Source organism: Schistocerca gregaria, chromosome 3, assembly GCF_023897955.1.
Source record: "Schistocerca gregaria isolate iqSchGreg1 chromosome 3, iqSchGreg1.2, whole genome shotgun sequence".
NCBI classification, from domain to species: domain Eukaryota; kingdom Metazoa; phylum Arthropoda; class Insecta; order Orthoptera; family Acrididae; genus Schistocerca; species Schistocerca gregaria.
In genome coordinates, this window is record NC_064922.1 from 26,734,210 (window position 1) to 26,745,037 (window position 10,828).

Genomic DNA, 10,828 nt, shown 5'->3' on the forward strand with positions numbered 1-10,828 from the left:
GGGACGCAAGAAGTTGCAAAACCAGCGTCACAGACTGATATGATGTATACTGTTATAAGGAGAGCAAGATGTAAGTGTGGTGACCGGCTGTTATCGTGGTGTCATCGAGTGCAGATCTGTCTTAGGTATCACGGCTTAACGTCATTGAAGCCTAGAGAGTGGACAACACGTTCGTCTTACTCAGAGCGGTGTCCGAATTCTACTTTCGACGTTATGCGTGCCACTCTTAATGTGGCCAACTACGATTCGATACAGAATGCACGAAACCTGAAAGACACCCTCACTGATACATAGAGAGTAGTGTTTGTCTGCGGAATAATGGGAGTGTAAGGGTCTGTGACGTTGATGAGCGTGTATGTAGCACTATTAGTCAACGGGGGGGTGGGCGTAGCTCAGATGGTAGAGCGCTCGCTTAGTGTGCGAAAGGTACTGGGATCGATACCCAGCGCCTCCAGAATTTTTAACACTCCTACATGCGCACCTTGCCATGCAAGAGGAATAATTCCCAACCAGCAGAGGTGTCTAGGCAGATACAAGCGAACGATTAGCATCCACAATTGGCAAGCGTTCTTTTATTCGTGCGCAGGAAGCACCCACCTCGCACACCTACACTTAACTTAGAAACAGTACAAATGTTCCCATAAGATTCTCAAGCCTACGTCGGAAAGATCTGGCTTGCGCCGAGTTCACGTAAATCCCACTGCACGTTCCCATTCTTTGCGTGCAGTCGGCTGCTACTGGTGTTGCTGGTTGTGACTGCTGATAACAGATGCCGTAGCAATCACTTCATGGAGTGAGTTGAATGTTTTGCGATAGTCTGTCTCTGACAAGCAAGCACAGGTGATATAGGTGCGAACACAGGAAGCTTGCAGCCCCTCGCTGCCTGCAGACACAGAGCAGCCACACTAGGGGAGCGGCCTAAGCCGTAGGCGAAATGTGCTCATTCGCTTTGGCGCGACGTCGAACTATAAGTAAGGCTGTCACTAGCGTGAGCGTCGTGTAAAGTCGGAAAAGTCGGCTGCATGGGTGATTGCCAAGTTTGGGGAGCGTTTCGCAGTATGATCAGTGCAATGGAGACGCGGAAACTGGTTGTGTCCCAGTGTGTTGCAGTTGGACGACAAGAGTTTTACACAGTAGCAAAGAGCGAGGCACTGAGTTGGCATGAACAATGGAGAGCACAATGGGGCTCGAGATGTGCTTGTTACCTCAGGTGCTGTGTGATTGTCGACAAGGAGTGAAATGGACCAATTTGTGACCGCCCTTTCCATTTAAGACGTGAAAAACAGACGGAATTTGCATTCGTAATACCAGAGTATCGAAACTACTTGGAACTCTTGTGTATATGAACGTGTCCGCGCCTTTGTACTCTGGTACCTTCGCCGCTACAAACCAACCAACCAACGTGTCCGTGCACATCAGAGTCCCAAAGAATGGAGAATAGCCAGGCTTGGTCGTGTGTGCAGCCGTAGCTCAGTTGGCAGATCGTTCGCTTAGCGTGTGAAAGGTCTCGGGTTCAAGCTCCGGCTCCTCCATGTTTTGTGGTCAGTGCATGGTAAGTGTTGGTCGCGGCGAACATAAAGGGACGCAAGAAGTTGCAAAACCAGCGTCACAGACTGATATGATGTATACTGTTATAAGGAGAGCAAGATGTAAGTGTGGTGACCGGCTGTTATCGTGGTGTCATCGAGTGCAGATCTGTCTTAGGTATCACGGCTTAACGTCATTGAAGCCTAGAGAGTGGACAACACGTTCGTCTTACTCAGAGCGGTGTCCGAATTCTACTTTCGACGTTATGCGTGCCACTCTTAATGTGGCCAACTACGATTCGATACAGAATGCACGAAACCTGAAAGACACCCTCACTGATACATAGAGAGTAGTGTTTGTCTGCGGAATAATGGGAGTGTAAGGGTCTGTGACGTTGATGTGGCTGTATGTAGCTCTATTAGTCAACGGGGGGGGTGGGCGTAGCTCAGATGGTAGAGCGCTCGCTTAGTGTGCGAGAGGTACTGGGATCGATACCCAGCGCCTCCAGAATTTTTAACACTCCTACATGCGCACCTTGCCATGCAAGTGGAATAATTCCCAACCAGCAGAGGTGTCTAGGCAGATACAAGCGAACGATTAGCATCCACAATTGGCAAGCGTTCTTTTATTTGTGCGCAGGAAGCACCCACCTCGCACACCTACACTTAACTTAGAAACAGTACAAATGTTCCCATAAGATTCTCAAGCCTACGTCGGAAAGATCTGCCTTGCGCCGAGTTCACGTAAATCCCACTGCACGTTCCCATTCTTTGCGTGCAGTCGGCTGCTCCTGGTGTTGCTGGTTGTGACTGCTGATAACAGATGCCGTAGCAATCACTTCATGGAGTGAGTTGAATGTTTTGCGATAGTCTGTCTCTGACAAGCAAGCACAGGTGATATAGGTGCGAACACAGGAAGCTTGCAGCCCCTCGCTGCCTGCAGACACAGAGCAGCCACACTAGGAGAGCGGCCTAAGCCGTAGGCGAAATGTGCTCATTCGCTTTGGCGCGACGTCGAACTATAAGTAAGGCTGTCACTAGCGTGAGCGTCGTGTAAAGTCGGAAAAGTCGGCTGCATGGGTGATTGCCAAGTTTGGGGAGCGTTTCGCAGTATGATCAGTGCAATGGAGATGCGGAAACTGGTTGTGTCCCAGTGTTTTGCAGTTGGACGACAAGAGTTTTACACAGTAGCAAAGAGCGAGGCACTGAGTTGGCATGAACAATGGAGAGCACAATGGGGCTCGAGATGTGCTTGTTACCTCAGGTGCTGTGTGATTGTCGACAAGGAGTGAAATGGACCAATTTGTGACCGCCCTTTCCATTTAAGACGTGAAAAACAGACGGAATTTGCATTCGTAATACCAGAGTATCGAAACTACTTGGAACTCTTGTGTATATGAACGTGTCCGCGCCTTTGTACTCTGGTACCTTCGCTGCTACAAACCAACCAACCAACGTGTCCGTGCACATCAGAGTCCCAAAGAATGGAGAATAGCCAGGCTTGGTCGTGTGTGCAGCCGTAGCTCAGTTGGCAGATCGTTCGCTTAGCGTGTGAAAGGTCTCGGGTTCAAGCTCCGGCTTCTCCATGTTTTGTGGTCAGTGCATGGTAAGTGTTGGTCGCGGCGAACATAAAGGGACGCAAGAAGTTGCAAAACCAGCGTCACAGACTGATATGATGTATACTGTTATAAGGAGAGCAAGATGTAAGTGTGGTGACCGGCTGTTATCGTGGTGTCATCGAGTGCAGATCTGTCTTAGGTATCACGGCTTAATGTCATTGAAGCCTAGAGAGTGGACAACACGTTCGTCTTACTCAGAGCGGTGTCCGAATTCTACTTTCGACGTTATGCGTGCCACTCTTAATGTGGCCAACTACGATTCGATACAGAATGCACGAAACCTGAAAGACACCCTCACTGATACATAGAGAGTAGTGTTTGTCTGCGGAATAATGGGAGTGTAAGGGTCTGTGACGTTGATGTGGCTGTATGTAGCACTATTAGTCAACGGGGGGGTGGGCGTAGCTCAGATGGTAGAGCGCTCGCTTAGTGTGCGAGAGGTACTGAGATCGATACCCAGCGCCTCCAGAATTTTTAACACTCCTACATGCGCACCTTGCCATGCAAGAGGAATAATTCCCAACCAGCAGAGGTGTCTAGGCAGATACAAGCGAACGATTAGCATCCACAATTGGCAAGCGTTCTTTTATTCGTGCGCAGGAAGCACCCACCTCGCACACCTACACTTAACTTAGAAACAGTATAAATGTTCCCATAAGATTCTCAAGCCTACGTCGGAAAGATCTGCCTTGCGCCGAGTTCACGTAAATCCCACTGCACGTTCCCATTCTTTGCGTGCAGTCGGCTGCTACTGGCGTTGCTGGTTGTGACTGCTGATAACAGATGCCGTAGCAATCACTTCATGGAGTGAGTTGAATGTTTTGCGATAGTCTGTCTCTGACAAGCAAGCACAGGTGATATAGGTGCGAACACAGGAAGCTTGCAGCCCCTCGCTGCCTGCAGACACAGAGCAGCCACACTAGGAGAGCGGCCTAAGCCGTAGGCGAAATGTGCTCATTCGCTTTGGCGCGACGTCGAACTATAAGTAAGGCTGTCACTAGCGTGAGCGTCGTGTAAAGTCGGAAAAGTCGGCTGCATGGGTGATTGCCAAGTTTGGGGAGCGTTTCGCAGTATGATCAGTGCAATGGAGATGCGGAAACTGGTTGTGTCCCAGTGTTTTGCAGTTGGACGACAAGAGTTTTACACAGTAGCAAAGAGCGAGGCACTGAGTTGGCATGAACAATGGAGAGCACAATGGGGCTCGAGATGTGCTTGTTACCTCAGGTGCTGTGTGATTGTCGACAAGGAGTGAAATGGACCAATTTGTGACCGCCCTTTCCATTTAAGACGTGAAAAACAGACGGAATTTGCATTCGTAATACCAGAGTATCGAAACTACTTGGAACTCTTGTGTATATGAACGTGTCCGCGCCTTTGTACTCTGGTACCTTCGCTGCTACAAACCAACCAACCAACGTGTCCGTGCACATCAGAGTCCCAAAGAATGGAGAATAGCCAGGCTTGGTCGTGTGTGCAGCCGTAGCTCAGTTGGCAGATCGTTCGCTTAGCGTGTGAAAGGTCTCGGGTTCAAGCTCCGGCTTCTCCATGTTTTGTGGTCAGTGCATGGTAAGTGTTGGTCGCGGCGAACATAAAGGGACGCAAGAAGTTGCAAAACCAGCGTCACAGACTGATATGATGTATACTGTTATAAGGAGAGCAAGATGTAAGTGTGGTGACCGGCTGTTATCGTGGTGTCATCGAGTGCAGATCTGTCTTAGGTATCACGGCTTAATGTCATTGAAGCCTAGAGAGTGGACAACACGTTCGTCTTACTCAGAGCGGTGTCCGAATTCTACTTTCGACGTTATGCGTGCCACTCTTAATGTGGCCAACTACGATTCGATACAGAATGCACGAAACCTGAAAGACACCCTCACTGATACATAGAGAGTAGTGTTTGTCTGCGGAATAATGGGAGTGTAAGGGTCTGTGACGTTGATGTGGCTGTATGTAGCACTATTAGTCAACGGGGGGGTGGGCGTAGCTCAGATGGTAGAGCGCTCGCTTAGTGTGCGAGAGGTACTGAGATCGATACCCAGCGCCTCCAGAATTTTTAACACTCCTACATGCGCACCTTGCCATGCAAGAGGAATAATTCCCAACCAGCAGAGGTGTCTAGGCAGATACAAGCGAACGATTAGCATCCACAATTGGCAAGCGTTCTTTTATTCGTGCGCAGGAAGCACCCACCTCGCACACCTACACTTAACTTAGAAACAGTATAAATGTTCCCATAAGATTCTCAAGCCTACGTCGGAAAGATCTGCCTTGCGCCGAGTTCACGTAAATCCCACTGCACGTTCCCATTCTTTGCGTGCAGTCGGCTGCTACTGGCGTTGCTGGTTGTGACTGCTGATAACAGATGCCGTAGCAATCACTTCATGGAGTGAGTTGAATGTTTTGCGATAGTCTGTCTCTGACAAGCAAGCACAGGTGATATAGGTGCGAACACAGGAAGCTTGCAGCCCCTCGCTGCCTGCAGACACAGAGCAGCCACACTAGGAGAGCGGCCTAAGCCGTAGGCGAAATGTGCTCATTCGCTTTGGCGCGACGTCGAACTATAAGTAAGGCTGTCACTAGCGTGAGCGTCGTGTAAAGTCGGAAAAGTCGGCTGCATGGGTGATTGCCAAGTTTGGGGAGCGTTTCGCAGTATGATCAGTGCAATGGAGACGCGGAAACTGGTTGTGTCCCAGTGTTTTGCAGTTGGACGACAAGAGTTTTACACAGTAGCAAAGAGCGAGGCACTGAGCTGGCATGAACAATGGAGAGCACAATGGGTCTCGAGATGTGCTTGTTAGCTCAGGTGCTGTGTGATTGTCGACAAGGAGTGAAATGGACCAATTTGTGACCGCCCTTTCCATTTAAGACGTGAAAAACAGACGGAATTTGCATTCGTAATACCAGAGTATCGAAACTACTTGGAACTCTTGTGTATATGAACGTGTCCGCGCCTTTGTACTCTGGTACCTTCGCCGCTACAAACCAACCAACCAACGTGTCCGTGCACATCAGAGTCCCAAAGAATGGAGAATAGCCAGGCTTGGTCGTGTGTGCAGCCGTAGCTCAGTTGGCAGATCGTTCGCTTAGCGTGTGAAAGGTCTCGGGTTCAAGCTCCGGCTCCTCCATGTTTTGTGGTCAGTGCATGGTAAGTGTTGGTCGCGGCGAACATAAAGGGACGCAAGAAGTTGCAAAACCAGCGTCACAGACTGATATGATGTATACTGTTATAAGGAGAGCAAGATGTAAGTGTGGTGACCGGCTGTTATCGTGGTGTCATCGAGTGCAGATCTGTCTTAGGTATCACGGCTTAACGTCATTGAAGCCTAGAGAGTGGACAACACGTTCGTCTTACTCAGAGCGGTGTCCGAATTCTACTTTCGACGTTATGCGTGCCACTCTTAATGTGGCCAACTACGATTCGATACAGAATGCACGAAACCTGAAAGACACCCTCACTGATACATAGAGAGTAGTGTTTGTCTGCGGAATAATGGGAGTGTAAGGGTCTGTGACGTTGATGTGGCTGTATGTAGCACTATTAGTCAACGGGGGGGGGGGGGTGGGCGTAGCTCAGATGGTAGAGCGCTCGCTTAGTGTGCGAGAGGTACTGGGATCGATACCCAGCGCCTCCAGAATTTTTAACACTCCTACATACGCACCTTGCCATGCAAGAGGAATAATTCCCAACCAGCAGAGGTGTCTAGGCAGATACAAGCGAACGATTAGCATCCACAATTGGCAAGCGTTCTTTTATTCGTGCGCAGGAAGCACCCACCTCGCACACCTACACTTAACTTAGAAACAGTACAAATGTTCCCATAAGATTCTCAAGCCTACGTCGGAAAGATCTGCCTTGCGCCGAGTTCACGTAAATCCCACTGCACGTTCCCATTCTTTGCGTGCAGTCGGCTGCTACTGGTGTTGCTGGTTGTGACTGCTGATAACAGATGCCGTAGCAATCACTTCATGGAGTGAGTTGAATGTTTTGCGATAGTCTGTCTCTGACAAGCAAGCACAGGTGATATAGGTGCGAACACAGGAAGCTTGCAGCCCCTCGCTGCCTGCAGACACAGAGCAGCCACACTAGGAGAGCGGCCTAAGCCGTAGGCGAAATGTGCTCATTCGCTTTGGCGCGACGTCGAACTATAAGTAAGGCTGTCACTAGCGTGAGCGTCGTGTAAAGTCGGAAAAGTCGGCTGCATGGGTGATTGCCAAGTTTGGGGAGCGTTTCGCAGTATGATCAGTGCAATGGAGATGCGGAAACTGGTTGTGTCCCAGTGTTTTGCAGTTGGACGACAAGAGTTTTACACAGTAGCAAAGAGCGAGGCACTGAGTTGGCATGAACAATGGAGAGCACAATGGGGCTCGAGATGTGCTTGTTAGCTCAGGTGCTGTGTGATTGTCGACAAGGAGTGAAATGGACCAATTTGTGACCGCCCTTTCCATTTAAGACGTGAAAAACAGACGGAATTTGCATTCGTAATACCAGAGTATCGAAACTACTTGGAACTCTTGTGTATATGAACGTGTCCGCGCCTTTGTACTCTGGTACCTTCGCTGCTACAAACCAACCAACCAACGTGTCCGTGTACATCAGAGTCCCAAAGAATGGAGAATAGCCAGGCTTGGTCGTGTGTGCAGCCGTAGCTCAGTTGGCAGATCGTTCGCTTAGCGTGTGGAAGGTCTCGGGTTCAAGCTCCGGCTTCTCCATGTTTTGTGGTCAGTGCATGGTAAGTGTTGGTCGCGGCGAACATAAAGGGACGCAAGAAGTTGCAAAACCAGCGTCACAGACTGATATGATGTATACTGTTATAAGGAGAGCAAGATGTAAGTGTGGTGACCGGCTGTTATCGTGGTGTCATCGAGTGCAGATCTGTCTTAGGTATCACGGCTTAACGTCATTGAAGCCTAGAGAGTGGACAACACGTTCGTCTTACTCAGAGCGGTGTCCGAATTCTACTTTCGACGTTATGCGTGCCACTCTTAATGTGGCCAACTACGATTCGATACAGAATGCACGAAACCTGAAAGACACCCTCACTGATACATAGAGAGTAGTGTTTGTCTGCGGAATAATGGGAGTGTAAGGGTCTGTGACGTTGATGTGGCTGTATGTAGCACTATTAGTCAACGGGGGGGTGGGCGTAGCTCAGATGGTAGAGCGCTCGCTTAGTGTGCGAGAGGTACTGAGATCGATACCCAGCGCCTCCAGAATTTTTAACACTCCTACATGCGCACCTTGCCATGCAAGAGGAATAATTCCCAACCAGCAGAGGTGTCTAGGCAGATACAAGCGAACGATTAGCATCCACAATTGGCAAGCGTTCTTTTATTCGTGCGCAGGAAGCACCCACCTCGCACACCTACACTTAACTTAGAAACAGTACAAATGTTCCCATAAGATTCTCAAGCCTACGTCGGAAAGATCTGCCTTGCGCCGAGTTCACGTAAATCAAACTGCACGTTCCCATTCTTTGCGTGCAGTCGGCTGCTACTGGCGTTGCTGGTTGTGACTGCTGATAACAGATGCCGTAGCAATCACTTCATGGAGTGAGTTGAATGTTTTGCGATAGTCTGTCTCTGACAAGCAAGCACAGGTGATATAGGTGCGAACACAGGAAGCTTGCAGCCCCTCGCTGCCTGCAGACACAGAGCAGCCACACTAGGAGAGCGGCCTAAGCCGTAGGCGAAATGTGCTCATTCGCTTTGGCGCGACGTCGAACTATAAGTAAGGCTGTCACTAGCGTGAGCGTCGTGTAAAGTCGGAAAAGTCGGCTGCATGGGTGATTGCCAAGTTTGGGGAGCGTTTCGCAGTATGATCAGTGCAATGGAGATGCGGAAACTGGTTGTGTCCCAGTGTTTTGCAGTTGGACGACAAGAGTTTTACACAGTAGCAAAGAGCGAGGCACTGAGCTGGCATGAACAATGGAGAGCACAATGGGGCTCGAGATGTGCTTGTTAGCTCAGGTGCTGTGTGATTGTCGACAAGGAGTGAAATGGACCAATTTGTGACCGCCCTTTCCATTTAAGACGTGAAAAACAGACGGAATTTGCATTCGTAATACCAGAGTATCGAAACTACTTGGAACTCTTGTGTATATGAACGTGTCCGCGCCTTTGTACTCTGGTACCTTCGCCGCTACAAACCAACCAACCAACGTGTCCGTGCACATCAGAGTCCCAAAGAATGGAGAATAGCCAGGCTTGGTCGTGTGTGCAGCCGTAGCTCAGTTGGCAGATCGTTCGCTTAGCGTGTGAAAGGTCTCGGGTTCAAGCTCCGGCTCCTCCATGTTTTGTGGTCAGTGCATGGTAAGTGTTGGTCGCGGCGAACATAAAGGGACGCAAGAAGTTGCAAAACCAGCGTCACAGACTGATATGATGTATACTGTTATAAGGAGAGCAAGATGTAAGTGTGGTGACCGGCTGTTATCGTGGTGTCATCGAGTGCAGATCTGTCTTAGGTATCACGGCTTAACGTCATTGAAGCCTAGAGAGTGGACAACACGTTCGTCTTACTCAGAGCGGTGTCCGAATTCTACTTTCGACGTTATGCGTGCCACTCTTAATGTGGCCAACTACGATTCGATACAGAATGCACGAAACCTGAAAGACACCCTCACTGATACATAGAGAGTAGTGTTTGTCTGCGGAATAATGGGAGTGTAAGGGTCTGTGACGTTGATGTGGCTGTATGTAGCACTATTAGTCAACGGGGGGTGGGCGTAGCTCAGATGGTAGAGCGCTCGCTTAATGTGCGAGAGGTACTGGGATCGATACCCAGCGCCTTCAGAATTTTTAACACTCCTACATGCGCACCTTGCCATGCAAGAGGAATAATTCCCAACCCACAGAGGTGTCTAGGCAGATACAAGCGAACGATTAGCATCCACAATTGGCAAACGTTCTTTTATTCGTGCGCAGGAAGCACCCACCTCGCACACCTACACTTAACTTAGAAACAGTACAAATGTTCCCATAAGATTCTCAAGCCTACGTCGGAAAGATCTGCCTTGCGCCGAGTTCACGTAAATCCCACTGCACGTTCCCATTCTTTGCGTGCAGTCGGCTGCTACTGGCGTTGCTGGTTGTGACTGCTGATAACAGATGCCGTAGCAATCACTTCATGGAGTGAGTTGAATGTTTTGCGATAGTCTGTCTCTGACAAGCAAGCACAGGTGATATAGGTGCGAGCACAGGAAGCTTGCAGCCCCTCGCTGCCTGCAGACACAGAGCAGCCACACTAGGAGAGCGGCCTAAGCCGTAGGCGAAATGTGCTCATTCGCTTTGGCGCGACGTCGAACTATAAGTAAGGCTGTCACTAGCGTGAGCGTCGTGTAAAGTCGGAAAAGTCGGCTGCATGGGTGATTGCCAAGTTTGGGGAGCGTTTCGCAGTATGATCAGTGCAATGGAGACGCGGAAACTGGTTGTGTCCCAGTGTTTTGCAGTTGGACGACAAGAGTTTTACACAGTAGCAAAGAGCGAGGCACTGAGTTGGCATGAACAATGGAGAGCACAATGGGGCTCGAGATGTGCTTGTTACCTCAGGTGCTGTGTGATTGTCGACAAGGAGTGAAATGGACCAATTTGTGACCGCCCTTTCCATTTAAGACGTGAAAAACAGACGGAATTTGCATTCGTAATACCAGAGTATCGAAACTACTTGGAACTCTTGTGTATATGAAC

At 49.5% G+C, this 10,828-nt stretch overlaps 3 non-coding genes across 3 annotated transcripts; all 3 read left to right on the top strand.

Annotated features, from left to right (window-relative positions):
• The first annotated feature begins 1,960 nt into the window (after positions 1-1,960).
• Positions 1,961-2,034, top strand: Trnat-agu (transfer RNA threonine (anticodon AGU)). Its single transcript has one exon. It is a non-coding gene; the product is annotated as a tRNA-Thr (tRNA).
• Positions 2,035-6,703: 4,669 nt separating this feature from the next.
• On the top strand, positions 6,704-6,777 carry Trnat-agu (transfer RNA threonine (anticodon AGU)). The gene has a single exon. It is a non-coding gene; the product is annotated as a tRNA-Thr (tRNA).
• A 3,083-nt stretch (positions 6,778-9,860) lies between these two features.
• Positions 9,861-9,934, top strand: Trnai-aau (transfer RNA isoleucine (anticodon AAU)). Its single transcript has one exon. It is a non-coding gene; the product is annotated as a tRNA-Ile (tRNA).
• Positions 9,935-10,828: the final 894 nt, after the last annotated feature.